Source organism: Lissotriton helveticus, chromosome 10, assembly GCF_964261635.1.
Source record: "Lissotriton helveticus chromosome 10, aLisHel1.1, whole genome shotgun sequence".
Taxonomy (NCBI): domain Eukaryota; kingdom Metazoa; phylum Chordata; class Amphibia; order Caudata; family Salamandridae; genus Lissotriton; species Lissotriton helveticus.
Window position 1 is genome coordinate 707,886,301 of NC_136071.1, and position 27,844 is coordinate 707,914,144.

At 47.3% G+C, this 27,844-nt stretch overlaps 1 protein-coding gene across 4 annotated transcripts in view; it reads right to left on the minus strand.

Annotated features, from left to right (window-relative positions):
* The window catches only part of CNPY1 (canopy FGF signaling regulator 1), a 511,443-nt gene that overhangs the window by 342,758 nt on the left and 140,841 nt on the right, over window positions 1–27,844 (minus strand). Inside the window, exon 1 of one of the 4 annotated variants that reach the window (XM_078663255.1) lies at window positions 18,931–18,986. The exons of 2 other annotated variants lie outside the window; for them this stretch is intronic. The gene's annotated coding sequence lies outside the window, so the exon portion shown is untranslated. Of the gene's footprint in view, window positions 1–18,807; window positions 18,987–27,844 lie in introns of those variants that run through there. One more of the 4 variants, XM_078663254.1, reaches the window with a different exon arrangement.

Sequence of the window (27,844 nt, forward strand, 5' to 3'; positions counted from 1 at the left end):
TAGTCAGGTCCTTAATAGTTATTTCTGGGATTACCTGAAGAGTTTTTCCAGAGGTCAGCATAGGGGACATTTCGGGGACCTCAATTCCCAAAGGATCTGAGACAGCGGTGATTCTGTTATATATCCCTTCTATTTTGTCCTCAAAGAACTGAGATATATCGTCACATAGAGTCTGGTTAAAAGTGTCCGGGCTCTCGCACACTTCAGGGTTGGTAAAGGTCTGAATAATTTTGAAAAGCTCTCTTGTGGAGTTGCCTGCCTCTTCAATTTGAGTTGTGAGGCTTATTTTCCTAGCCTTTTTTATGTTTTTATAGTAAGAGGTCATTACTTTCAGATAGCGATTTTTATCTTCCTCCTTACCTGTTCGTCTCCAAAGTTTCTCTAGTTTTCTGCATCCCTGCTTTTCTATTTTTAGGGCCTCGGTGTACCAGGCTTCCCTTTTGGCCATGGTAGATTTTTTTACCTTTTTCTGAGGGGCAAGAGTGTCAATAGCTGTCACCAGAGTGGAGTTAAACTTGGAGAGAGCAGTGTCGATGTTTTCAGAGTTAGAGAAAATCGGCTGTTCCCATGTTTGCATGAGCTTAGCAGAAGTAATTTTGTGCCACGGTCTGCGTTTAATAGGCTGAGTGGCCAGGCGATTCAGAGGATGAATTATATATGAGAAAGAGAAGTTTATCAATTTATGATCGGACCAAAAAATGTGCTTAGGGGAATAGCAATGGACATTGGGATGGGAAGTGAGAATCAGATCTAGGATGTGACCACCTGAATGAGTGGGTTCACTATTTCTTGGATGTAGACCTAATAGAGCGAGGTCCGTCAGAAATACATTAGTATCCGGATGGTCGTGAATATCAATATGAAAATTAAAATCTCCCAATAAGATAAAATCTCCATTAGATTTCATATGGGGAGCTAACAATTCAGTGAGGGCAAGAGAGAACCCAGCATTGGGCCCAGGCGGGCGGTAAACTAATGCTCCTCTCCAGTATACCTTGGGACTAATTTTTAAATGAAAAACTAGCACTTCCATGGTAGGTAGCATCACTTGTTCTAAGACTCTGATATTCAGAGTGTCCCAAGAATCAGCGAAGGTGCTGGTGTCAGAACTCTTTGATTCTACAGTTTACTTCCACCATTAGTGTATCAGATATTTGTTTTTTGGATCTAGAGGTGTTTGTGAAAGACAACAAGCTACACTCAAAAACACACAGGAAGCCCACAGCAGGACACCTACGGATGAAAAGAAATTGTAGCGATTCAACATCTTTGAAAGAAGCCCAGGGGCAATTGACAGAAAGATTTATTGAGAGAGGTTACAGTACTCAGGTTTTAGAACAAGCCCAATATAAGGTTAAGGAAATCATTAGGGAAACTTTATTGTTTTCAAGCAAGACAGAAGGTAAGGGCACCAGAGGTACCAAAAATAAAAAAGGTAAGAATGAACTACGAATGATCACAGGGTATAATGCATATCATGCGAAGGTGATAGTAGTAATCATTAGGCACGTGCATATAGTTAAGAGTGATCCAATATTAAGCAGTGTTACACCTCGGAAACCACTATTAACCTTTAGATGAGCAAAATCAATGCATCAAGATCTAGTTGTGAGTAGCCCTGAGGTGGCAGATACGGAAGGATGGTTGAGGGCCAGTACAGGTTTTCTTAGATCCCATAAATGTATGGGATGTATCCCATAAATGGTCTCAATAAGAGAGAATTTCAATCACCATTATTGAAGAGGTTATGGAAAATTTGCAATCACTACAATTGCAGAAGTGATCATGTAGTTTACATTCTACAATGCTCATGCCCGAAATGATATGTAGTGAGTCTATTCATATGGGACACGTGAGAATTCTGCAACACCTCAGGGCAGTGAAAAACTGTGACAAAAGCAATTCTGTCACTAGACATATTAATGAGGTTCATGGAGGGAATGTAAGAGAGTTGTTTTATTATGTCATTGACTCGGTTCCAAAGAACAGAAGCAGTGGAAATCGAGAACTAAAATTAAGACAGTTGGAATCAAGATATATTGTGATGTTGATCACCAAAATTCCACATGGTCTGAATTAGGATGAAGAATTATTTGTACATATGTAGAAGTAATTCTTCCTCTCTCTAAAACAGTCAAAACTGATTTCATGTGTATATATATATAGAGAGAGAGAGAAATCTGGTTAAGAAAATTAAGCATCTCAGAAAAGAATAGTGACTAAAAAAGAAAAGGTAATAAATAAGCATAAGCACTTTACAACCATGAGTTTAGGTTATGTTAATGTACTGTTGTACAGAATTAGTGTGATCTATAGTATAGGCACTTGACAAATAGATTAATAGGCAAATACGTGTGTGTGTGTGTAAATACACTAGCCTGTGCTGTGTGCCAAATAGATCATAAGAACATTTAGGGGTAGGAAATCCCTCCTTACATTTATTCAACATCCTCTGGAGTGTGACTGTTGGAGAAGAATTTGGGTATTGATTGCATTTCAAATCATATGCAGTATAAGTCATGGGCACCAGCCAATAATCCCCACGTCTCCTTTTGGCACTAGCCAATGATGATAAGGAAAAGGATTATCCATGAGATTACTCTTTAATGTGATAAGGAATTGAAAATGTATATATAAGAATAATTTTTGCAATATTCTTCAAATATCTTTTATGATCTCAGAGGAGGTTTGAACATGTTAGTATTGCACTTGCACTTTAGGAGATAGTGGCACCTGATTAAGATTACAGCACTTTAATTTTAATAACCAACTATTGTTCAAAGAGCCCATGCAAACAGGACTAATCTTTCATGTACATTACTTATGCACGAGCACTTTGCATCAATGTTTTGACCTACATGTGCAATAGATTTTTGTAGATATCTGAGACGCTTTAGAGCACTAGCACTTTAAAAAATCTGAGCCAAAAGGCAAAATGAATTTGACACAGATGAAAAAGATATATAAAAAATATAAAAAATGGAAATAAGAGAAATTGTAAAAAAAAAAATGGGAACAAGATTTGTGTAGTAACATTTTTAATATGACTCACACTAGGTATAGGGCAGCAAGACTAACTAAAACAAGAGGAGAAAATAACTAAATAGTGTAAGTGTGAGCATAACCATTAAATGGTCGTAAACCCTCACTCACCCAACGGTGACATGCTTCATCATTTGGTTCCTCCAAACACACTGGAACCGCAAGGTGCCCAGTGTGGGCTACAACTTCCCCTCAGGGAAGGAGCGGGATAGTTATCAGAGAAGCACGAGGTAATGTGTACTCCTCAAGGGTGTAGAATGACGGGCAGAGTGCAAAAGAAATTTGCATGCGAATATAAAACTATCTCAGTAGAAACAACCAATTTCAATATTTCGTCCTACTGGACAGATTAAAAAAACAACGTGAAACTGGGTTATAGATATCTACCCTGTATGGTCAACATGTTTCTGCCCTAAATGACAACAAGTTGCTCCGGGCATTCGTCAGGACCAATGATGTAGTCACTCTGCTCAAAAAGTGCTTAAAAATCAATAGAATAATCAGGATAAACTTTCAAGACCAACCATACGCAATAGTCGTATTAAATTTCAGGTCGGAAGGTCCTGTAACAAAAGTAAAAAAAGGAACAATAAATGAACATCCATGTGTACCACCACCATATTTACACAAAGTTTTAAGAAAAAAGCTTTAACTGCAATGGACCCACAACCCGTTCCCTTTATTTGCGGTCAAATGGACATGCTTTAAGGGCGAAGTGGTGTGTTGTGTATATGTATATATATATATATTTTATTTTTTTCAGAACAAAACTAAGATTACAGAGGTTTTATAGTTAGGAAATAGAATTTTTAAAAAGCTTAGAAATTCACTGGAAAAAAAAACAAAGGTTACAGGGACATTACAGTTAGGCTCAGATTTCACTCTTACAAAATCATTGAAATTCAACAGGTATTTACCTGAGCAAACCAGAACTTATCCGCTGCAATTCACTGCTTATGACCTCACATATTACATCACTCATGACATGGTCAGTGACACCACTGATGATATCTCAAATGACATCACTGATAACTGTGTTTTCTAAGAGTTTATGATTGTTAAACATATATTCTAACCGAATACAAAAGCTAAATTAGTATGCTTGGTGCTACTACTGAGTGCTGCTGCTTCTAACATATATTATGTGAGTAGATGTGTGACTGTATGTATCCTTGTGTGTATGTGTGTGTGCGTGGCTGTATTGGTGCATGAGTGGGTGTGCCAGTGGCTGTATGGGTGAGTGAGTGGCGGTGTGAGTGGCTCTATGGGTGGGTATGTGTGTAAGTTACTATATGGGGGAGTGAGTGGGTGTCTGAATGGCTGTATGAGTGAGGGACTGGTTGTGTAAGTGGCTGTTTGGGTGATTGAGTGGCTGTTTGGTTAAGTGAGTAGATGTGTGAGTGGTTGTTTTGGAGAGTGAGTGCAGTGTGAATGGCTATATGGGTGAGCGAGCAGATGCGGAGTTCTTCGATGGATGTCTGAATGGGTATGTAAGTAGTTGTGTGGGTGTGTGAGTATGTGTGCTTGTATGGGTGAGTGAGTGGCTGTGTTGAGAGGCTATGTGGGTGTGTCAGTAACTGTGTAGGTAAAAGTGGGTATGTGACTAGCTGTATGGGGACCTGTGTGGCTATGTGACTGGCTGAATGGATGAGTGACTATATGAGTAGCTGTATGGGTGAGTGAATGGTTGTGTGAGTGGCTGTACAAGCGAGTGGGTGTGTGAGTGACTCAATGGAGAAGGGAGTGGGTGTGTGAGTACTGCTGTGGATCTGTGAATGGGTATGTGAGTGGTTGTATGGGTGTGTGAGTGGCTCTGGGGATGATGTCATCAGTGATGTCCCTGACCATGTCATGAGTGATGTAATATGTGTGATCATAAGCAGTGCATTGTGCGGGCATACGTTATAGTTAGCTCGAGGTAACTAGAACTGCTGAATTTCTATGGTTTTGTACAAGTGAAACTTGAGCCTAACTATAACGTCCCGGTGACCTTTATTTTTTTTCAATTAATTTTTATGTTTTTTTTAAATTTCCTTTCCTAACTATAAAGTACCTTTAACCTTTGGTATTTTCAGTGAATTTCTAAGGTTTTTCAAATTCAGTTTCCCAACTATAACGTCCCTGCAACTATGTTTTTAGGTCAAGCCTATTAGCGCGCATGCGCTGATTTGTGAGGCTTCTTGTGTTTACTCCGTGTGGGTATAACTCGTCGCACACATTCGATTGGCTTTTGCTTGTGTCTTTCAATAATGAAAGCATGGAAATGGCTGAAGGCTGATGCATGTCCCACCTCTTTTTTAATGTTCACTCTTACGGCGTTTCGCTCTCGTGAGCGAGCAGTGGCGCGCAGGGTGGCAGCTGCATTTCTCATGGGTCAGGTTACCGTGCTTTCTCTTTCACTTGTTTAGGACTTGTGCCCTGCACACGAGGCTTGTGTGAGGATTACCAGGAAGCATTGGAGACTTTTTAACCCCCTCAGCCCAGCACACACTACAGCTTCTTCCCAGTCTATAGCTTTTTTTTTCTTCACAAATGTTAACTTTATGGATTGTTTTATTTATTTTCAGCGCACGCACAGCACTGGTTTTACCTGCGCCCAGTTCATGGGCCACACTCATACATTTTATGTGCACGACGCCGCACATTTGCTGATCCCGTAGCCGCACTTGCGCTTTAGCTCTAAACATCGTAAGCTGAAGTGCGAGTACCAGGGTTGCTTAAAAAGTAAAGAAATAGAAAAATCTATTTTTTCTATTTCTCTACTTTTTAAGCAATTGCGGCACCCGTGCTTTAGCTTTTGATGGTTACAGGTAAAGTGCGAGTGCCACAGAGGTCCCGCATTTGCGAGAGTTTGAGGTATTAGCATCGTAAATGACAATACCTTTTATTTATGTGTTTTGAAAACTATCAAGCGGGCGCACCGCTTGATGGTGGAGAAAGTTCTCGTTTCAGCAGGCAAGCCTTCCAGCAAGCCTTCCACCTTTCATTGATACCCTTTTATATAAACACTGTCCCTATAGACCATAGACCCCACAAGGGCTCATTCATTCATATTTTTAAGACCCTGTGACATAGAAAAGGCACTTTAAATTGGGCTTCAGATCTGGAACGGTGCGAGACACCTTCAGTGATGCTTTGTCCTATGATTCTGCAGTGGTGAGGAACCACATAGCATCACAGAAAATGCCATTGACAGGTACACAGGCTGAATCGGTTTACTCCTAAAATGCTTTTAATAACTCACTGACTGGAAAATGAACAGTCCACCTGGTAACAACTAAATTAATGACAATTTATAGCTATCTTTCAAAGTTTAAATGAAGGTCCTATGACTTTGAAAAGCTGTTCCACCCTAAGGTTTACTTTGAATAGCTTTGAACGTGTAACTCAGAAACACAATGGGCGGATAGCGTCACAGTAGGTATTCACTCATTATAATTAACCAAAAATGTTGTAAAGGCGTTTTCAGACTTGTCAAACTATACTTTTTTTGAAAACTAGAGTCTAGAGTGCCAAAAGATGGAGACTGGCAGGAGCTGCAGAAATCTCCAGTCTCATGGGTTAACGGTTTTGTTAAACCATTTTGCTATCTGGAATTAAATACCACTGCAGTAAATAGGACACTTAAGCCGTGCCACAAAGGAGGCTATCTTTCAAGTTAAGTTAAGTATCTTACCAAAACTGATAGTTTGAATTATCAGGAATAGGGGATATTAGAAAAATGTCTAATCTCTTATGGGAATGTCCTAGAACCATTAGGAGCGAGATTCAAAAACATTCAACCCATGAATGGTTGTGGTGTTAAAGGCATACATTCGGGTTAAGTCAAGAATAAGTAACACCTCTTCAGAGAAAAAATATGCTTTTGAACCAGACCCATAATTTAGAAAAATTGGCAACATTTTAAGAACATTTGAGAAACAAGACATGGTAAAGCCAATCAGTTTTTCCCTTTGGCTTCTGCCAATGCTGTTCTGTACCAGCAAAAAAGAGAACACAAGGGCAATAACATGTACACATGCATGCATGAATATGTATGCTTCATGGCGTAATAGGCCGCAACTCGCATTGGTCTCATTACCTGGAACCCATTTTTAGGTCTCGCCTGCTAGACAGCACTTGTGCTGTCTCTTGCAAGACATATTGTGGGCTTACCAAGAACATACAGGGCCTGGGGCCTGCCCATAACTTATTATTGGTTGACTTTCATGTCACTACAATTTGCCAGCTTCTTCCTATTTCTCTCAGCTTGTCAATCTGGAGTTTGTCCCTCCCATGAAGCACTGCCTCTATATCATCACTTTTGATGGGGAGACTTCTCTTCTTTCACTGGTTGCTTTTCATGCACTACATTTTTATTTTCATTAAATACTCAGAGATGCATGTTTTTTCAGCTGTCTCCATCGTACTTCTCACGCTCCAGACTTCATGACGCTCGCCATCTGTGTGCTATGCCCCTCTCCTTGTTGCTCTCACCCTTGTGTACTTCCCCCATTACTTTCTCGTCTGTGTGCTTCTCCATTGCCCGCTCCACACTACTCTCACCAGTTGCTTCCATCCACCTGCACTCGTCTCTGTTATGTTTCCACCCCACCATGTACGCCACCGTTCCCCAGATTTGCCTGTGTGCTTCTTTCCACCCGCTGCACAATGCTCTTGCACCCGTTGCTTCTCTTCCCTCCACCCGTGCACAGAATGACATACGCAGCAAAGCCACAAGCATTTTTTTGGTCTTTAGAAATGCTGTGCAACATGGCTGAAAACCATTGGTAAAGCTAAAAGATCCAAAGTGGAGACCTACTAGCTTTTGCTAATGCTTGTTTCTTTTATTTCTTTTTTTGGTTAACCCTTCCAGGACGTCGGACACCAATCATGGAGCCGTAAATAACAAAAAAAAGTTTTATTCATTTGTTTAAAAAGAAAAAAGGGGGAGAAATTGATGGCCTTATAGCCTATTGCAGCTGGCACAATCTCCAAAAAAGATTACATTTAATTGTTTTAAAGAATGTAAAGGTTAATGGTAGAGCAGTTAAAAGTCTATGCTGCGAAGCAATGGGAACAGGGAGTTGAAATTTAAAAACAATGTTTTAATGCCACACAAACTGGTGTAGGGAAAGCAATTGAATAAGTGTGGTTGGTGGAGCAACACAGAGAGAGCAAGGACAGGTTTTTTTTAGGGGGTGCATACAAGGGACGGAGGAAGAACATATATTCACAGCCATGTGCTAATAGAAAAAGAAGTTCCCTGAATCCAAGCAGTGCAAGGACATAAGTCATCCAATTAAAACATAGTGAGGAAATGCTTCAGATGTTTCAAAAAGAAGGAAGAGGAATAAAACCCATTGAGGAAGATGCAGGGAAATGAGATAGACAAGGTAAGGCATCCAAACAGGAGCAATTGGCAGACCCAAAGTTCACTAAGGCGATCGTACAAGCTGGTTACTATTGGATGCAATAATTACTGCATCTGATAAAACCTCTACTGAGGTATTTGGTCTTTATTGGGTGTGTTAATTATCGCCCATCAATAGCTTTTGGGAAATAACATGGGAATTTGGTGCATTGCACATAAAATTTGGCATATTTTAGTGAAGCTCAGCATCTTTGCCCGATAAATATTGGCAGGTTCGACCTGCAGATATTTATCTCAAAAACTCATAAATCTGATATGTGCAGTAAAGAACTTACAGCAAATAGGAATTCAGAAACCTGCTAATAAGAGCCTTTATGAACATATTTTACTGTACTAGAGACAGTAGATGAGCATAGCCCAAGAAAAGGTACCACTGGTAAGCATGGAAGATTTAGACTATTAGACCATGTTTGAGGGTCCATAGGGCAAGAGGGCATACTGGACCTCAACTGTAGGGATTGAATCGTTAAGCCTCTGATGTTGTGGTAGTGATGAGAAGTAGGCAAGCTCCTAAGGAAAGCAACATGTGGTTGTTTCACCTCTGAACTCAAAATCACACAGCAGCGTAATAACAGATTGTCCAACCCAGTGCTTTACTTTAAAAAAAAAAAGTATTTTATTACACACAAAAATAAAATAGTACACAAGTAATAATGAGCAGGCACAATTTAGTGAACTAGGCGCTTAGATCCGCTATCCTTTTCTCCTTACCGTGGGTCCCTCCCTCTCTGTTTTAGACTATTCTAGCCTTATGATAGGAATTTTTATAGTAACACAAATAATGGCTCAGGTGCAGATGAAGCCCAGTACACTCAATGCACTAAGTGTATCACAGTTAACAAATAGTCTCTGAATTCTCATAAAACTGTGTGTTCAGGAAAGTTATAGCTCAGCCCAGCAGGCAGCCGGTGGTAACACGCAGCCTCTCCCACTTCTGAAAAATAGTGCACAGTTCGGATCGGACACAACTCCTGCTGCTGCTGAAGTTAGAGGTCCTCCATGTCAAAGATTTACATAACCCGGAGTCAAGCTCGCTCCATAAAGCAGTTTTGGTCACAGCGGCGCTCCTACATGTGTCAGGGTGCTGGGCTTTCACTCTGACCGAGCTTCAGGCCACTACGTTGTGGTACAGCAGTGAAATGTAGGCAAGCCAGTCTCTGAGTCACAGTTCTTAAGGTCTCAGAGGCACAAGATGTACCGAAGTCGCATTTTTGTGGGTCACCACAGCCCAGGTCTAGCCGCGGCCACAATGCTCTTTGTGTAGGGGAACTGAGCAGCCACAAGAAGAGTCTGATGCCTGCCAACCCCTGGGGCACACAGATCGCTCTCCTCTATCCTCCTTCCACTAGCGAACTACACCAACACTGTGGTTTTGCTGCATCTGGCTCTTATTCCTGCACGATTGGCAGGCTCTTTTTCACCCTCGGAGCAGACCGGATGGCTTCCAGGTTCCTCATGTCAGATGAGCAGCTTCTTATATCAGAGCAAGACTAGGTAATATCCCCTCACCACTGGGAAGCTGGCTATCAGGCAGACACCAGCCCTTGTTGCACAGCAGTCTTCTGAGTACTCTGCAGAACACTCCCTCCTTGGTCATAGAAACTTGGAAATGGAACAGTGTGTCAGCGGGTCCCATTTTCGTATACTCAAAGCAGCGAGATGAGGATCCACGGTCTGCACTTTCAGAAACAGATTAGGAAGGGTCTTTCAGTGTCCTCTCCAGGCCACTCCCCAAATACAGTCTTTGTGGGTAATGATCCTCACAGCAAGGTAGCCTCCACCCTATGGCACCCATAAGAGCACAAAGGTGTGAGCATTCTGCATCAGGCTTTCATCAGCTACACTGAGAAGTGAACAGTGAAAAGATTAAAAAGCTGGCCTCACCTAGGGCTGCCTGTCACCATGAACAACTGAGTCGGGTCCAATTCTTAGCCCCCCCAATCTACAAAATGACAGTGATACAAGATTACTAATCAACAACTCATCTCAGCAGATATACCAACTGTATTTCTAAAGCAAATTAGTTTCCTCTTTCTCTCCTTCGGTGTCTAGTCTCCTCCACCCACCTTCAAATGTCAGCAATACGCTTTTACTGTCTGGGAAAACATTCTCATTGCTATCACAGCAGGTCTGTAGGATCGATCCAAAATCGATCCCACAGGCATCCATGAGTCCGGTTCACTCATATACACACAATGCAAGTACCCAGCAAGCAACATACACCAATACAAACAATATAATCTGATGTTAACGCTAGGATCTGGGTTAGAGCAGAGAAGCAGAACTTTAGACAAGTAGGTCTCCGCTCCAGTAACACAGATAACAAGCATTTACAATGCAACGGTTTCGCCTTTGGAAAAGTTAGAGCTATTAGCAATGTAAAAGACAATGCCATTTATTTATCTGTTTTCAAAACCAACACATAAATACAAATTTTGTCATTTACAATGCCAATAGCTCAAACTTTTCCAAAGGCGAAACCTTTGCATTGTAAATGCTTGTTTACCCTTTGGTTCTAGACGGTTTTTCCTTCCCCCTCTTTGCCCTTGTCTCTTATTGAGTTTCCTGATTCTAGGCTCTCTCCACTTTTGCTATGTGTCTCTGTATACTCCTCTTTTTCCGACACTGACTCTGCTCCAATCTCTTTATACCCCTTGTTCCGGCTGTTTCTCTTTCAGGCTGCTTGCTCCAGTGTCTTGAGACTCCTTGGTATATGTTGTCTCTTCTTCATTATCTCGACGTGTCTCTTTATACTCCCCGCCCTGCGCTGTCTCTCCAGAAGGTAGTCCTGGTTCTAGGCTGCCCTGTCCTTTGTCTTCTGGGCTGCACCCTCCCTCTGTCAACGACGGGTGGTTCTAGGCTGACCTGTCCTTTGTCCTCTGGGCTGCACCCTCCCTCTGTCAACGATGGGTGGTTCTAGGCTGCCCTGCCCTATGTCCTCTGGCTGCACCCTCCCTCTGTCAGCGGGTGGTTCTAGGCTGCCCTGTCCGATGTCCTCTGGCTGTACATACCCTCCCTCTGTCAACGGGTGATTCTAGGCTGCCCTGTCCTATGTCCTCTGGGCTGCACCCTCCCTCTGTCAACGGGTGGTTCTAGGCTGCCCTGTCCTATGTCCTCTGGGCTGCACCCTCCCTCTGTCAACGGGTGGTTCTAGGCTGCCCTGTCCTATGTCCTCTGGCTGCACCCTCCCTCTGTCAACGGGTGGTTCTAGGCTGCCCTGTCCTATGTCCTCTGGGCTGCACCCTCCCTCTGTCGCCGAGTGGTTCTAGGCTGCCCTGTCCTATGTCAACTGGGCTGCGCCCTCCCTCAGTCAACGGGTGGTTCTAGGCTGCCCTGTCCTATGTCCTCTGGCTGCACCTTCCCTCTGTCGCCGAGTGGTTCTAGGCTGCCCTGTCCTATGTCAACTGGGCTGCACCCTCCCTCTGTCAACGGGTGGTTCTAGGCTGCCCTGTCCTATGTCCTCTGGGCTGCACCCTCCCTCTGTCAACGGGTGGTTCTAGGCTGCCCTGTCCTATGTCCTCTGGCTGCACCCTCCCTCTGTCAACGGGTGGTTCTAGGCTGCCCTGTCCTATGTCCTCTGGGCTGCACCCTCCCTCTGTCGCCGAGTGGTTCTAGGCTGCCCTGTCCTATGTCAACTGGGCTGCGCCCTCCCTCAGTCAACGGGTGGTTCTAGGCTGCCCTGTCCTATGTCCTCTGGCTGCACCTTCCCTCTGTCGCAGAGTGGTTCTAGGCTGCCCTGTCCTATGTCAACTGGGCTGCGCCCTCCCTCAGTCAACGGGTGGTTCTAGGCTGCCCTGTCCTATGTCCTCTGGCTGCACCTTCCCTCTGTCGCAGAGTGGTTCTAGGCTGCCCTGTCCTATGTCAGCTGGGCTGCGCCCTCCCTCAGTCAACGGGTGGTTCTAGGCTGCCATGTCCTATGTCCTCTGGCTGCACCTTCCCTCTGTCGCCGAGTTGTTCTAGGCTGCCCTGTCCTATGTCAACTGGGTTGCACCCTCCCTCTGTCAACGAGTGGTTCTAGGCTGTCTGTGTGTCTTTCCTTCTTTCCATGAGGCTCGCTGGACACTGGGTTCTAGGCTGGCCCCGTCTCCGCGGTCCTCCATGTGTTTCCCATCACTGCAGAGCGCGTGGTTGCTGCAGGGTGCGGGGTGTCCTCGGCTCCCTTGCCGCGTGTGCCGATCCAACTCAGACGTAAGAGCTTAAATCCCGAAGGACGGCTAAAGGCCAGAGCTGGCGCCGAGCTGGGAGAACCCTCGCCGGGCCCCCCCGGAGTCCGGACCGGTTTGTACTGGGCGGAAGAGCGAGCCGGAGCATGCCATGCTCTCAACTGCATGCTCTCCGCTGAGGCAGCACCGCAGAGGAGGAGGAGAACGGCCCACGGAGAGGAAGTGCGCCGAGAGGTACAGCACCCGCGGGTGGGGTCTGGGCGGGGAGGAGGGGGCCTGAACTGGGGACCACGGAAGAGCTCCGGTGACATAAACAGGTACAGCTCCTCGACCCTCGGGGAGCTGTACACATACCTGTCCCCGTAATTCAGGGTTCACATAGGGTTAACTTCATAACAGTGGAGTGGGGCTGTTCGAAAGAATGACATCCATTCGGAGGGGGGTGGAGGTGGCAGCAGTTGTGGGGTCTACTGAAAATGTAAACTCGCGGACAGAGGAGGGAGGACTTAACAAGCATTGAGATAACCAAATAGGTCTCCCCTTTTGGATGTGAATGCAGATCTACTAGTTTTGCCATTGTTTTTCATTGATATTGTTCAGCACATACTGTTCAGCATCAGAAGAAAAAGTGCGGCGATGATGTGTATGCGTGCATAGGCAATTATAAGCTGGGGGTGTGGTGTTCAGTGCACGACTGCCCGGCACAGTTCACAGTTCTTCGAAGACCTGCATCTCTAAGGCAGCTGTCGTGAAAATCACACCAGCAGCTTACGTTTCGCAACCAGCAGCAGTCACCCTTGGTAGAAACTTCTCCTCAGAACACTCGGCAGCATTCACGTGTGGAAAAGCGTGCGGTGCTACCTCACCACTAGCCACCCTTACGCGGCAGCAGTGCCAGGAGTCGGACCTTACACGTGCAAACCTGGCTGCCAGACACCGCTGGCAACTGAGTTTAGTGGCACATACTACGACATTGAGACTTGTTTATGGAGTCAGGGGAGAGCAGACTGACCCGCACACACTCCCTCCCCCTCGTCCATCTCATGGGCAGGTCAGCCTTCGAGACCATCCAAAAAAGTAAATGGAGTTGATTGAAATCAGAATCAAACGACATGACTTTTGCATGTCAATTAGAACGAGGGGTGGAATTATGCCAATTATTCCGCACTCACCGGTTGTCCGAGGCGGCGGCGGCTCCTCTCCGCTGGGCTCTTCTGGGTGACGGTGGCAGGGCTCTCTCCTCGGGAGAGCCTCGCCGGAGGACGGTTCCTTCTTCTTCCCGGCAGGAGCGCGGGGTGGCCTCCCGTCCGCTTCCTGGTTCCTCCTCACTCCAGCAGCCAATCACCTCGCAGGTCACCCGGCGAGCCTCCCGCAGCCTGAACCAATGGCAGCGCGGCTCCCGGGTGACGTCAGCGGTGGTTCCCTCGGCTTCTCCACGGCCCCGGGGCTGCGGCGGTGATTTTCACGGCCAAAACGGCTGTGCACAAAAAGCGCTCAGGGGGAAGCACAGCGCTTCGGACTGACTGCGGGAGGGGGCGGGAAAGGGGGAGGAGAGACGCAGAAGACGGCCGGAGCAGGAAGGTGGGTGCAGCACTGACCTGTACTTCTTAAAAAAATAAAAACGAAACTCCGCCCACCGCTGCATTACTACACAGAGGAAACGCCCAGGGAAAAAATCGCGGGAACGCCCCCGAATCTGGTCCGGCCTTGACGGACAGATCTCTGTTCCAATGGCTAGCCTCCATTTATGGAGCTAGCCAATGAAACAGAGGGCGTATTCCAAGAGTCCCTTACTGAAGACTACAGATTTCTCTGGAGCGGAGCTAAGAGCTCCGCCCTCCAGCGAAACCTAAAAATGGGTGGTCACAACTATGGCTTCTCAAAACATGATGCGATGCTAAAAACCACCACTCGCCTAAGTGCTAAATTCAAGAAGGGAGAGTAGACCACTGTGAGTGAAGCGAGGGTATGCTTGGTGCGCCCCCTCGGTCCAGAACCTCACTCACATGAGGTCAGAACTAGGCTTCTGTGCACACACTAATAAAAGGCGAGGGCCATAATAATAAAAACCAGAATACCAGATACAAGTAGTCAGTCAGTTGGGGCAGGGAAAGTTATTGTACACCATGCAGGGAACATTTCTATTAAAACAGGACATCACGAAGTTAGGGGCGATTAAGAATATGCCAACAAGACTACAACACTCATGCAGTTTTTTTTTCTTTTTGAAGCAGTACTTACAATGGTAAAGGTGAAACTATAACCAATGGCAACACACAGTTCAGAGCTTTAAGTGGCCGGGTCCTGCCGGGGCTTAGCACCGGCAGTTTTTAAAAGCAGGTGCCAAGACGGGTCCCTATTGTTCTCTCCCTTAACTGCAATAGTACAACCTGTCACTGCCTTTGATGCACCTTCAAAGAGACTCATTTTTCAGTTTTATATAGAGCTAACTCGGAGCGCTTCATTTATTTAAGAAGTTTTACAGAGCGCAAACAAGACTCATCAGATTGTTTTACAACATGAACGAAAAAGAGAAATGACCTATATAACAAACATTGTGGTCAGAAAGGTGAGGGGAGAGAGATTCAATGACGGCATGGCATACATAATCATATTGTTACCTTGTTGCCCCTCCAGTGGAGGTGGAGGGGTGGTCCCTATCAGACATGCAGCTTATTTATTTAAGCTTTACTTGGGCACCAGTGCATTTCACAAGGGCATATTCCTTTTTTGAATCACAGGACGTCAGGCTTGAACCGGTTTTCTCAGTTAGACTACTCTCACCTTACGCCACAACTTCACCCAGAAGAGCAAGTAGCATTTTCGATATTATATACAACAAAGTAGTTGTTGTTGCGTATTTACCTTATGCAATTTAAAACCATTAACAAAGCCAATAGCCCTGGCTTGTTGTAGGTGTAATGTTACTTTTTGTTTCCCTCAGAGTTTTGTATAGGGGGAACTAGACCCGAGACATCAGGTATCAGAGCCCTTTGCTTGAGCACCAGTTTCGTTACTGATGGACACATTCATTAGGTCTCGGCCTGCGTAGGCTGCACTTGCGCAGTCTCACCGGTGAGATCTTATGTCTCTTACTGTGGGACTTGAACCCGCCCCTCTTCTCCATTGGCTGGCTTCCTAAACGAAGGCCAGCCATTGGAGAAGAGGGGTGTCTGTCAGTTTAAGCCCCGTCATTTTGGGATTCGGGCGTGTTTTTTCATGTTCTTTCTCTCCTCTTCCCATTGGCTGGAATTTTACATTCCAGCCAATGGGAAGAGGAGAGAAAGAAAACCACGCCTCCGAATCCGAAAATGACGGGGCTTTCTCCGAGGCATTTCTGCATGACCTCGGAGAAAGATGGTCGTCATTTCCCCCTTGTTTCCGCAATCAGATCAGACATAACCACTCCTTCCCAACCTAGTTCGCTCCTCCCAAGGTAAAGTTTGCACACTTAAATGCTCTCCAGTCGGGAGATACGGGTGCGGGGCTGAATGTGTAACTGGCCTCAAGATTGAGGTATGCGGCACAGCTTCGACATGGCCGTCTGAGCGCTCTTCCGTGCTACACCTCTTTTCTCGTCTCGCTGGCCATCTCTATGATCCTCGGTGGAGAGAGCGCCTCTATGACGTCATTGCCATGTCTTCCGCGGATTGAGGTTGGTGGAAACCGGGTCTGAGAGATGCTTCGTCCATGCACTTTTCCCTCCCTCCCGCCCTTCGTCCGTGCACATTGCCCTCCCTCCCTTCATCCGTGCACTTTGCCCTCCCTCCCGCCGTTTGTCAGTGCACTTTACCCTCCCTCCCACCTGTCATCTGTGCACTTTGACCTCCCGCCTGCCCTTCTTCCGTGTGGTTTGCCCTCCCGCCCGCCCTTCGTCCACGTGCTCTGCCCGCCCTTCGTCCGCGTGCTCTGCCCTCCCACCCGCCCTTCGTCCGCGTGGTCTGCCCTCCCGCCCGCCCTTCGTCCGTGTGCTTTGCCCTCCCGCCCGCCCTTCTTCTGTGCGCTCTGCCCTAAGCCCGGGAGCTTTGCTCTCCCGCCCGTCCTTTATCTGTGCCCTATGTCCTCCTGCCTGCCTTTCGTCCGTGCCCTATGCTGTCCCGCCCACCCTTTGTTTGTGCCATATGCCCTCCTGCCTGCCCTTCGTCCGTGCGCTTTGCCCTCCCACCTGCCCTTCTTCAGTGCGCTCTGCCCTCCCGCCCGCCCTTCTTCTGTGCGCTCTGCCCTAAGCCCGGGAGCTTTGCCCTCTTGCCCGCCCTTCGTCTGTGTTCTTTGCCCTCCCGCACGCCCTTCTTCCTTGCACTTTGCCCTCCCTTCCGCCCTTCATCCGTGCACATTGCCCTCCCTCCTGCTGTTCTTCCGTGTGCTTTTTCCTTCTGCCTGCCCTTCTTCCGTGTGGTTTGCCCTCCCTCCCTCCTGCCCTTCTTCCGTGTGGTATGCCCTCCCGCCCGCCCTTCTTCCTTGTGCTTTGCCCTCCCGCCTGCCCTTCTTCAGTGTGCTCTGCCCTCCCGCCCGCCCTTCGTCCATGTGATTTGCCCTCCCGCCCGCCCTTCTTCCGTGTGCTCTGCCCTCCCGCCTACCCTTCTTCAGTGCGCTCTGCCCTCCCGCCCGCCCTTCGTCCGTGTGCTTTGCCCTCCCGCCCGCCCTTCTTCTGTGCGCTCTGCCCTAAGCCCGGGAGCTTTGCTCTCTCGCCCGCCCTTTGTCTGTGCCCTATGTCCTCCAGCCTGCCCTTCTTCCGTGCGCTTTGCCCTCCCGCCTGCCCTTCTTCTGTGCGCTCTGCCCTAAGCCCGGGAGCTTTGCTCTCCCGCCCACCCTTTGTCTGTGCCCTATGTCCTCCTGCCTGCCTTTCGTCCATGCCCTATACTGTCCCGCCCGCCCTTTGTCTGTGCCCTATGCCCGCCTGCCTGCCCTTCGTCCGTGCGCTTTGCCCTCCCGCCCGCCCTTCTTCCGTGTGCTTTGCCCTCCCGCCTGCCCTTCTTCAGTGCGCTCTGCCCTCCCGTCCGCCCTTCTTCTGTGTGCTCTGCCCTAAGCCCGGGAGCTTTGCCCTCTTGCCCGCCCTTCATCTGTGCTCTTTGCCCTCCCGCCAGCCCTTCTTCCTTGCGCTTTGCCCTCCCGCCCTTCTTCCTTGCGCTTTGCCCTCTCGCCTTTCTTCCTTGCACTTTGCCCTCCCGCCCACCCTTCTTCCTTGCACTTTGCCCTCCCTTCCGCCCTACGTCCGTGCACATTGCCCTCCCTCCCTTCTTCCGTGCACTTTTCCCTCCCTCCCGCCGTTCGTCAGTGCACTTTACCCTCCCTCCCACCTGTCATCTGTGCACTTTGCCCTTCCTCCTGCCCTTCTTTCGTGTGATTTGCCCTCCCGCCAGCCCTTCTTCTGTGCGATTTGCCCTCCCGCACCTGCCCTTCGTCCGTGCACTTTGCCCTCCCGCCCGCCCTTCGTCAGTGCACTTTGCCCTTCCGCCCGCCCTTCGTCAGTGCACTTTGCCTTCCCTCGTTGTGCTTGCTTTCCTGTCCCCTCGCTGTGCTTGCTTTCCTGCCCCCGGTTCCCTCGTTGTGCTTACTTTTCTGCCCCGTTCCCTCGTTGTGCTTGCTTTCCTGCCCCCGTTCCCTCGTTGTGCTTGCTTTTGTGCCCCCTGTTCCCTCGTTGTGCTTGTTTTTGTTAAGCATGGGGAGATTAGGTGATTTCCCCAGAATCACAGGATGTTGAGCGTCGTTGCCGAGACTCGAACCCGGCTCCCCAGTATGGAAGTTGACCGCTCTAGCGGTAAGGCTTCATCCTCCCCCGACTTGCTGTGTTATATATCTGGATGAATGGACAGAAGCAGCAAAATACCAGTGGCGCAGCACAGAAGCTAAGCATAGATTTCTAGCTTGTGTTTTAAGCCACGCCCCTATGAAAGAGACCCCCACCCCAGTTTTTTCATCCCACTTAGAGTCCTGACATAGTTGGCCAAAGCACCATAGCGGACTGAAACCTTCACACACGACCATGCTTCACTTGGATCAGGTTAACCTAACCTATAAAACCATAATGCACTTTTAATTAAGATTTTTATCTAAGTCAGTTATCTAATACCTCACTTTATAAAGACTACTGTATAACGAAGTGACGTTCTGGGAAAATTTAAAAAAAATCGCCATATGGTAGGTGTCTAAGTAATCAAGCAGACTTGGCTATCTTTAAAATTCACTCACAGCGGGTGACCCTGTGGAGCCAGAAACTGCTACATCGATAGAAAACTACTGCACGGCTATCCCACAAGTAGGGCGGCTACTTGTCTAAAATACGGTGATCACCAGTCCACAATTTACACGGACCGTCAGTGAAATCAGCCTCGTGTCCGTCTTCCGTTGCTGATCTTGTAACCGGGTGGAAAAACAACCAACCCAAAGGCCGAATATATTTTAGGAGCCCTCAGAGTGCGGGCGGTACTACTACTGTATAAGGCGACCTAGGATTGGAGTATTGGAGCACTTTAGCCAATCCTTGTGCACCATGCAGAATTACGAAGTGCTGATTGGCTGTGTAGTCCGCACGAGGCTTTTGTACGACCCGCCTTCGTATACGCTGCTTAATTTAACTTTTGAGTGAGTGGCGCTTAACTTGAAATGAGTCAGTCGCTCACAGGGCGGTGACAGCCTGTCTCGAGTCGGGCAGGCAACGGTTAGCTGCTGCCGCCTACTGTTCTGAATGGGAGAGAGTGGGTGAGCCGCGCGGTGCCAGGTCCTGGGTGGTGAGCGTGGCGACGGATGGAATCAGTGTATGGGCTGTTCATCAGTGTGCGGCTGAAAGGGCGCTTCCAGGACCCGACACGATGCTGAGTGCTTGTTGTTTATGGCAAACGTGGCAAGGTCACCATTTAATGATACTGAATAGTCAAATATGTGACACTGGTTCGATTGGCACCATGCTATAACTTGGCTGCTACCTTGCTTGTCTGACTGCATATGAAACGTTTGAGATTTGTCCAGAGCCACTGAAATTATGCAACAGGGCTGTTACAAATGATAAGTAGAAAAGCAAAATACGCGGCATAATGTACTTTTTTATTATTACTTTAATATGTTGTAATGTTTACATATGCGAACACTGTTTAGGCGAAAGTATCACCTAATTGGGTAAAGTTTAACACGTAAATACACTTCAATATGGCAATCCTTTGGTGCCTATTTAGTACTATGTTCCATCAGCATACAATAATAATGTCTTTAACGGCATTAATACTATATTTGTTATAGTTTTTTTTCTAGCTAAGTCATCATGTACTATTTGGAATCCAGGACATATTGTAATACTTTCTTGCTGCACTCTGTTGTTTTCATTTGCAGCCATGTTCACAGTGAATAAACAACTTCAAGTTTCTCTGGTGCTTCACTTGGAGGCATAATTACCATAGCGAAGTGTTTAGAATGATGGGAATGTAACTTTTTTTCATCTGTTGATGGCATGGTATGAGTCTATTACTTGTTTTCTTCTTGTTTACAGCAGCTAATGTTTAGTTTCGGCAGCTACGTGCTACTGTGATAGTCAGTTTTACACTTCCAGTTTGTGTCTCCATTTACTGAATTCACAGCCTTGCTACATTCTGTATGCTTTTTCTTGTTTTCAGTTTGCTTTTGCCACTCATTTTTCAGACAGTTAAGTAGCTAATTAGAATTGTTTTGTAATCTTTTATTGCCAATTAACTGCTAAGTACAATACTTTTTTCGTGTACACAGCCTAATATGCAGTGTTTTTTGTCTAAGAACAATGTCAAATAAAAATATAAACAATGAAAGATCAGGGCTTCATTTGGTATATATTTATATTCTAGTGATAATGTGTAAAGGAGTAAGTAATTTTCCAGACAGTCAAATGTCTGTTTGTTTATCAGTTGCCATGCATGTTGTGTTTGCTTTCATTCTAATTTCAATCGCATTACCATATTTTGTTTTATCATTTGGTAAACTTTAATATCTTAATAAATGAAGAACCCATGGTCTGTCAACTAAAAGGTATGCAGTTCTGGGAAAGGTAAAGGAGAGTAGGTATAAGGTCAGTTAGGAAGGAACCGAATGGGGAACAGTTCCTTTAGGAACTAGGGTCCTCACACACCCATGTGGGTGTCATGCTTCATCATAGGACATGCTCCTCGTTAGGCCGTCACTGCATTGCCCGACGGGCAACCAGAAGGAGGCACTTTTTCGATGATCTTTTGTCTCAAGGCCAAGTATGAGTATAGGGCCCAAGCAATGCTTAATTTGAGCATGTGGTTTCCGGAGCTCAGCGCCTACACTGAATCATCCACATCGATGCTTTTCATGAGCACCAGTTAAGGACACATTAACTTATGGTAGGCACAGGGAGATTAAGTGATTTGCCCAGAATCACAGGATGTTGAGCCAATGCCAAGATCCGAACTGGTTCCCCAGCTCCAAAGTCAGCAGCTCTGGACATTATGCCACACCCTCTCCCCATTTTCATGGTTAGTAGTGGGTTCTGTTATAGGTGGCGCTAATAGGAGAAATGGACTGGTGCAAGCTACCTACTGACGAGATCCACGGCACTTATTTTTTTCCAATTGAACTACTGGGCCCAAGGTGTTGACTGGTGTATGTGCATCAATGGTGTGATTAAAAGTAGACTAAGTGTAGGAAGCTGGCTCTGTATATCCTATACCAAAAAGAGGTATAGTGTGTACAGAGTCCAGTGAGTCCCCAAAGGTATGGCAGAGATTAAAGTAGATAGTACCTTTTTCTCAATTTAGTGGTAGCTGGGCTGAGCAGTTAGGCTTATCACAGGGTAGTGTTAAGCATTTATTGTACACACACGAAAGAAATGATACCGCAGACTCAAAGGCTGGAACCAGACCAATGGGTTGTACAGAAAGTTGTTACTTTGTTATTCTATTCGAAGAATCACTTATTGCAGGTACATTCACAGTGTTTTTAAAAGTAGCAATACTGTTCAAGAATGCAGTAATGTGTTGTAAATGCAGTTATATACTTTTACAGTATGTTGTTACTTTGGTAAATGCAGAACAATTACAGTTTAGGCTTTGCAATGTAAAGATAAGAATTGCAAATTATTGGTTTGAGTTGAGTGCAATCCTATGAAGGAAGACAAGGTTAGTACTTTATGGGTAAGTACTAGGATTAGGGGTTCCGTCTCGGGTTTGTAGCCCTGGCACAGGACAAGCCTCAAGTAGGTACAAAGAATGCACCCTGAGTGGCACATGGACGGCCAGGTTCAGAGGCCAAAGGAGTGGTCTGGTACCCAATGCAATGATATGGAGACAGACGGTACTCCGAAGAGCACCACTTACTGGTAGGTACCTGCGATTTCAGGACACAGGGATCAGTGATCAGCACAAACGGGGTCACAAGTAGGCTCCAAGAGCACACCTCCAGCGACACACAGGTGGCAGAGTGCAAAAACTGTGCTGGGCTCCCAATAGAGGTAGTCGGTCAGGAAGAAGTGCTGCAGGCTGGAAGCAGGAGACTTGATGACAGGACCCAGTGACTAGAGGGTGAAGTTGGAGGGCTGCTGGGCACAGGGACACCGTCTGTCGGGCACCCCAAGGCCAGAGGACTGCGGGTGCAGGGGTGTCCTTTCGTGTAGGGTTTCTTCACCAGATGTGGTCAGTGGGGACCCGGCAAAGGGGAGGTCGTCCAACACTGGATCCCAGGTCAGGATCACTTGGTGGATGTCCCTGTGGTGTTTTGCTATTCGGGCCATGGGCCTCAGGTGCAGACCCACGCCTCCACCTGGAGTCTGGGCTTGATTTGGTTGGTGGACAGATCCGGGGTCCACAGGAGATCAGAGTCTTTCTCAAAGGCAGGGCAGGTCTCCGGGGTTCTTGGAGTCTGTTGACTGCAAGACTCACTGGTTTCAGCTCGCAGGGTCTCTGAAGCAGAAGACAGACTGGTAGGACTGGGGCCGAAGCAGTTCTCTGCAGCATGGCTCTTCAGTCCTTCTTCTTAGGTTGTCGAATCTAAGGAGCAAGATTAAGGGGTGCCCCATAATACCTAGATTTAGGAGCGTTACAGGGGTTTGCAGGTTGGGACCAATGGGTCCCTTCCCTGGGGTGTATGACACCCCCTCTTATGGCACCCTCCAGTGGGAGGGGGCATATGCCTCGTCCTGATAAGATGGGAATGTCCCCTAATCTTCAAGATGTAGGGGATGAAATGTGCGCTTCACTTTGCCTCCCCCACCTAAGGGGTGGGGTTGGCAAAGGTGGGCATACCTCCCTTACTCTCTAGGTTTTCCCGACGATTCTCCAAAGGGGGTCAGAACCAATGAGAGCCAGCTGCTGATAGCAGCAGAGGATGGGTCAGCTAACAAAGGCGGCAAGCCTTTGAAGCTTCCCTTCGTGTACCCTGCCCATCCTGGGGAAGGAGGCATGATACCTCTGCCTGGGATAAGCTTCGTTTTATGACCCAGAGAGCGGAAGGCTCTCTACCCAGTGGTCAAGAAATCTGTCTGGTGGTGGCAGATGGTTGGTAGTCAGTGAGGAACCACACCAAGGCTGGTCGTTTTTCAGGGGGCATCTCTGAAATGCCCTCTTGAGTGTATTTTACTTTAAATCCAACACTGGCATCCGTGTGGGTTTAATGTGCTGAAAAGTTTGGTATGAAACTTCTTAGTCTTCAGTAAAGCTATCCTAAAGCTGTGGAGTGCATGCTGCTGACAAACACCGAGCCCATGTACTCAAAAGGGCTTCACTGCATTTACAATGTCTGTGAATGGCACAAACACTGTAGGAGCATATTGATCATGCAGCTATGCCCTCACCTGTGGTATGGTGGACCCTGCCTTTCGGGCTTTAAAGCCACCTAGAGGGGTGACTTACCCATGCCAAAGGCAGTGTGAGTGGGCAGGGCACACAGGTATTAGTGCCATGTCGACTTCAGTTTGGTCTGCACCAAAACACGTAGCCAGCAATGGCAATGTGTTAAGGTGAGAGGTCTCAGGGTGGCATAATACATGCTGCAGCTCTCTGAGGCCTTCTCTGGTCACAAGGCCCTTGGTACCAGTGGTCCCTTTTACAAGGGACTTGCACATGGCCCAGAGGTGTGCCACTTGTGGAGACAAAGGTAGAGTTTTGGGAAAGAACACTTGCAATGGGAGCCTGAGTGGCAGAGACCCAGGGCACACTCCGTTAAGTTAACAAAATATCTGGCAAAAAGTTAGCGGGTAACCATGCAAAAAGGGGCACTTTCCTACACTAAGCAATTCTCTGAGTCCTAGTTTAATCAGTGAGTATGCTTATCTGGTTAAAGCGTGCTGGAAGGACACAAATAGATAAATAACGTGGGCCCAGGGGAATTCCTGGTATCAAGAAAGTTCTAAAAATGAGTACAGAGTCAACGTGACATTGCACAGGACAACCTACAACGTCTCCGGCACCTCAGAGGTGAAGGCAGTGGGGAGGTCTGCGACTTAAGACTGCTCTGTTCTTAATTGTTCACAGGTGGTTTCAATTGGAAGGAAAGTCAGCGCTACCAGGGGTGAGTGGGCGTCATATTGGAAGTATGGAAAAATGCTGGGAAAGTCATATAATCCCCACCAGGGCTATGGTAATCGGGAGGACTGAATAGTAAGAGGTGGCTGATTGAGCAAATGGCTTGGTCGGGGGATAATCGGGCTGGGTCAAGCAGATCTGATGTGGGCACTATGGATGCACCACTCCCTGCGTCATGGTAGGCAGGAGGAGAGATGGTGTAGAGGGCAGGACTGGCAAGTATCACAATCCGCCTCGTCGTAATGGGAAAGGGGAGGGCTAATCATCGCCTAACTGAATATGCTGCTTGTTAACCCATGCACTGGTACATGTACCAGTACCTTGGATACTAACAAAAGCTACAGTCTGTGCTAACACTTGTAATCGCCAAGCTCCACTAAGAAAACAGTCTGTACCTCGGTACCCTCCGTTTCATCATATGCAAAATGTAACTAATCAAAAATCCTGCTGCTAGACTCCTCCACCTCTTCCCAGAGGACTCAGCCCTTCAATCACATCACTGGCTAACTGTATCTAAACAAGCAATGTTCAAGGCACTTTGCATTGTGGAAAGTGCCTCCCTATGAAAAGGATCACCAAATTAAATTCCAGCTATACAAACAAAATATGACACAGCGCTCCACTTTTGCACCATACCTCCTTTCTGTAAGACATCCATAAGAGGCACCATTTTCTCAGTACAAGCTGCCAATCTCTAGAACATACAACCAGCTGCTTCTTCCAGCATATGATAAATACATCAGATTAAAGACACTTACACAGCCAAGGCCTCTGAAATGGTTGGAAGAGGATACCAATCTAGCCAGTAATTTCTTACGATTATGCAGGTAAACACACAAGCAAAGGCATTGGCTGTCGGAACTATTGGGGCCAACCACTCTGATATCTCTGTCTCAATGTTGCCTGCTTTTAGTAACCTTTCCAATTCCAACCTCAACTGATTTTTACAACAATGGGGTATTATCTTCACTTTACGCACTACCAGTTTGACCTCCATTTCAACACAGTTCTATGCTTAAATCTCTAGCAATTCCAAGTCATTGCGTAAAGAAAAAGAAGAGGGAATTTTTTCAGGATGTCTTCAACTTCGTGACCTTGAGAACAATATTAAATGCTCCTTAGCATTCAGGTTTCACTGTTGCCTTAAGGTCTGGGTGATGTCCCTAGTCAAAAAAGTTATTATCCCTGTCGTCTAATATACCACCACTGGTTTCTTCTATGAAACATCACTTCCATGCATAACGTGCCTCCCAGATCAGTGCTGCCTCAGCCATACTATCCTGGATTAATATCTGCGCCTAAAAGTTTACCCATGCATTTATCAAATTCCCTCTCCAAATCCCTTTTCCGACCTGTGTGTAAAGTGATCCTGAATCTCCAAACATTTAGAAGCTTTTCTCATCTAGTTTTACTTTATATTTTGGTGTAATCACTCCTCATCATTTTTGGTTCTTACTTTTTCACTTCCTAGACAGGCTTTTTGTCTTTTTCCCTCTCGTTTTCCCCCCTTTTTACCAGTTGAACTTTATTCATCCCACACACTCTGGCATATTATCCCCTCTTCCCACAATTTCTACATACCAAGTTCCTCACAAAAAACATGGCATTATTTAATGTGTGTCCCAAGTTTACTTTCATCTCCCGCTTTTGACCTCGAATTCTCATCATAGGAACAAAAGTCATCTTTCTTAGAAGATGACATTACTGTGATTGGCCTTAAAGTGTGATGTCCTCATTTTCTTTACGCACATAGCTCCAGTTGCATAATCGTGACAATATATAAAGCTTGTATCAAACTAGAGGTCTCTGCCAGTAACTCTTACTGCATCATGGGATTGCTGGTGCAGCCAACGAATTGATCCCAAATAAAATAATTAATTAGCTCTTTACACTAACAAGTGTGCTTTACGTTAATCAGCCCAGATACAAGATCATCCACTTGTTCTATTTTGCGTTGAACTCTGGCATAACATTTGTGGTCTCTTCAGTAACGCAACCAAAATGCATTTCAAACATCACATCTGGGCATGGTTTTGGGATGCATTCGACCCAGCACTAAGAGTGTCATACACTGGTGAGGCCGTTATCAACGTGTGCAAAGCGTCTGGCTTGATCTGGGTAGCTGCTGCTTTGCCTGCCTGTGTAGCCTGCTCCCAAAGGTTTCAAGTATTTGCTGGAAACTGACTCGCTGGAGACTATCATGGAGCCCTTATGTGCAGCTGATAGGCTTTGTCAGTGCTGGCCCCAGTTTGGATCCGGCAAGTGGGCGGCTGCCTAAGTACGGTCTTGCTACTGCCACAGGATAGAAGGCTGACCCAGGCAGGGTGGGAGTTGTTGTAATGGATTGCAGTATGCAACAGCTGCATTCTCCAAACAGGAATGAGCATGATGAGCCGGTGGGCCTGGGCACAAGTGTGGTCACAATCAATCAATCAATCATGCCATTTGTATAGCGCACTACTCACCCGGGAGGGTCTCAAGGCGCTTGGGGGAGGGGTATGCTACTGCTCGAACAACCAGGTCTTGAGTTGTTTCCTGAAGGCGAGATGGTCCTGGGTCAGCCGAAGGTGGATGGGGAGGGAGTTCCAAGTCTTGGCAGCCAGGTAAGAGAAGGATCTTCCTCTGGCGGTGGCTCTTCGGATGCGTGGTACGGCTGCGAGGGCGAGGCTGGTGGACCGTAGCTGGCGGGTGGGCGTGTAGAAGGTCAGGCGGTCGTTGAGGTACTTGGGGCCCAGGTCGTGGAGAGACTTGTGTGCGTGGGTGAGGAGCCGGAACGTGATCCTCTTGTCGACGGGGAGCCAGTGCAGGTTCCTCAGGTGGCTGGAGTTGTGGCTGCGTCGGGGGACATCCAGGATGAGTCGGGCGGAGGCGTTCTGGATGCGCTGGAGTCTTTTCTGTAGCTTGGCTGTGGTTCCGGTGTAGAGGGCGTTTCCGTAGTCCAGTCGGCTGGTGACGAGTGCCTGGGTGACAGTCTTCCTGGTCTCGGTCGGGATCCAGCGGAAGATCTTGCGAAGCATACGCAGGGTGTTGAAGCACGATGAGGAGACGGCGTTGACTTGTCTGGTCATCGAGAGGGAGGGGTCCAGGATGAAGCCCAGGTTGCATGCGTGGTCGGTTGGCTTGGGTGCGGTGCCCAGGGCTGGGGGCCACCAGGAGTCGTCCCAGGCGGAGGGCGAAGATCCCAGGATGAGGACTTCCGTCTTGTCCGAGTTCAGTTTCAGGCGGCTGTCCTTCATCCACTCGGCGACGTCTTTCATCCCTTCGTGTAGGCAGGTTCTGGCGGTGTTGGGGTCTCTGGTGAGGGAGAGGATCAGCTGGGTGTCGTCGGCGTAAGAGAGGATGTTGAGGTTGTGCTGGAGTGCGATGGCTGCGAGAGGTTTCATGTAGATGTTGAAGAGGGTGGGGCTGAGTGAAGATCCTTGCGGGACGCCGCAGATGACTTCGGTGGCCTCGGAGCGAAACGGGGGGAGGCGGACTCTTTGTGTTCTTCCGGCGAGGAACGAGATGATCCACTCCAGTGCCTTCTCTTGGATACCGATGTTGCTGAGGCGCTGGACTAGGGTGCGGTGGCAGACCGTGTCGAACGCAGCGGAGAGGTCCAGGAGGATGAGGGCCACTGTTTCCCCCTTGTCGAGCAGGGTCCGGATGTCGTCGGTGACTGCGATGAGGGCGGTCTCGCTGCTGTGGTTGGCTCTGAAGCCGGACTGCGAGGGGTCGAGGGATCC